The 2,287-nt window shown below is 49.2% G+C and overlaps 1 pseudogene; it reads left to right on the top strand.

Annotated features, from left to right (window-relative positions):
- LOC101580597 overlaps positions 1 to 233 on the top strand; it is a 13,668-nt pseudogene extending 13,435 nt beyond the window's left edge.
- The last annotated feature ends 2,054 nt before the right edge of the window (positions 234 to 2,287 follow it).

The raw sequence follows: 2,287 nt of genomic DNA, 5'->3' as shown, positions 1-2,287 counted from the left end.
CAGCCCGGGCCCCGCCGCAGCTCGGCCTCCCGCGCCGCCGCCGCTCCTCGCCGCCCTGCAGGGAGCGCGATCCGGAAGCCGCCGCGGTCCCCCCCGACTGGCCTCCGCAGGTCCAGCCCGGTGACCGTGGCAAGCCCCTGAATATCGGGACCTCGGGTCGAGGGCGGCGTGTGCTCGGGGCGGAAGGAAAGCGCCCGCTTGGGTCTGGACAGGTGCGGTACGTGCGGGGCTAGCAGAGCGCAGGCCGGCGACGCGGCGAGGACGGAGAGGCCTGGGGCAGGCAGTCCGCAGGCGGAGGAAGAGCGCTTGGACAAAACTGGGATTTAGAACACTGACGCGCCCTCCCAGAGGAGGGCGCTAACTAGATGCGTCCGTCAGGCGTTGAACCAGTGTTTCCTCTTGCGTGGTGTTTTTAAATTCTCGAATGAGGACGCCGCCCCCACGTTCTAGGACGGGGTGACGCGCTCGGCGCGCCACTGGGATGCGGGGGGCGGACGGTGGGTTCGGAGCACTGTGCCGCCGTCTCCCCGAAATTCACCGCGCATCCCTGAGTAGCTCAGGAACCGCTGCGCCCCCTTCTCTCCCGCGGCCGGCCGTGAGCCCCTCCGGGACCTGGGAGCAGGACACGCAGTGGCCTAACGGAGCTGGGCAGGGAGAAGCCGGCAGGGCTCGAGCAGCCCCCCCGCCCCGCACACAGCCCCTCTGGGGCCTCGTCACCCGCCGTCAGTCCAGCACCACGACCGAGTCCTCACACCCGAGAACTTGCCAGCATGTGGCCAACACTTCTGTGGCTTTCCGCTGCTCTTACTGGTGGGAATCCAGTGCTAGAGCCTTGTGGAACATGTAGGAATTGCAGCCACAGCTGCCTGCGTGTCAAGGGACGTGAGATCGGGGCTCCTGTGTATTCCCCTCCTTCTCTGAAAGGGTTCAAGTTTTGGGAGTAGCTTGAATCATAAAACCAGAGGCTCTAATACAGACGGAGGGAGGTTATGGAGTCCAGGGCTCGTGTCCTCCAGCTCTTCCAGCTGGGTGTGGTGGTGCAGGCCCTGAGCTGGGGAGGCTGAGACAGGAGGGTCACTATGAGTCCAAGCTGCGTAGTGAGATGCTATACCAAATAAATAAATAAATAAATAAATAAATAAACAAACAATAAATTATTTATCCATTTTCAACTCATTTATTTATTTTATTTATTTAAAAAGGCTGGAGAGATAGCTCAGTGGTCTAAGTGCCTGCCTGGCAAACACAAGGATCTGCATTTGATCCCAGGTACCACATGCTGTGCCAGACCCAGAGAGCTGGTACCAAATAAACAAGTAAAAAAATAAGTGATATTTTAATTTTTTAAAAAATGAAAAAGAAGGGGCTGGGGAGATAGCTCAGTAGAATAAGCACTTGCCTGGCAAGCAAGCACAAGGAGCTAAGTTTAAATCCAAAAACCACATGATCATCTCAAATGATGCAGAAAAGCCTTTGACAAAGTCCAACATTCATTCATGATCAAAGCCCTACAGAAAATTGGAATAGATTGTTTCTACCTCAATCTGATAAAAGCCATCTATGACAATCCACCTGCAAATATAATTCTAAATGGGGAAAAACTGAAATCTTTTACTTTAAGAGCAGGTAAGACAAGGATGTCCTCTATCACTACTCCTATTCAATATAGTTCTGGAATCACTAGCTAGAGCCATTAGATAAGAGAGAGAAATAAGGGATATAAGAATAGGTAAAGAAGTTAACTATCATTATTTGTAGATGACATGATACTCTACTTGGAAGACCCAAAAACCTCCACTGAGAAACTCCTAGAATTAATAAACAAATTCAGTAACATAGCAGAATACAAAATCAATACCGAAAAGTCAATAGTGTTCCTCTACACAGATAATAAACACACTGAGAGAGAAATTAGAGAAACAATACCCTTTACACTAGCACCACAAAAAAATTGAAATACTCAGGAATTAATCTAACTAAGTAAAAGCTGTATTCAATGAATATTACAATATTCTGAAAAAAAGAGATCGAAGAGGATTTTAGAAAATGGAAAGATATTCCTTGCTCCTGGATAGGAAAAACCAACACTGAAAATGGCCACACTCCCAAAATTCTTATACAGATTTAATGCAATTCCTATCAATATACCACCAACATACCTCACAAATCTAGAGAAATCATTCCTAAAATTTATTTGGAGCCAAAGAAGACCTAGAATAGCAAAGGCAATCCTGGGCAGCAAAGACAAGGCAGGAGGTACTATAATCCCTGACTTGAAATTATACTG

This window comes from Octodon degus, unplaced genomic scaffold (assembly GCF_000260255.1).
Source record: "Octodon degus isolate 3935 unplaced genomic scaffold, OctDeg1.0 scaffold00033, whole genome shotgun sequence".
Taxonomy (NCBI): domain Eukaryota; kingdom Metazoa; phylum Chordata; class Mammalia; order Rodentia; family Octodontidae; genus Octodon; species Octodon degus.
The sequence above is the reverse complement of the archived record's forward strand: the minus strand, read 5'-3'. Positions and strand labels throughout refer to the sequence as shown.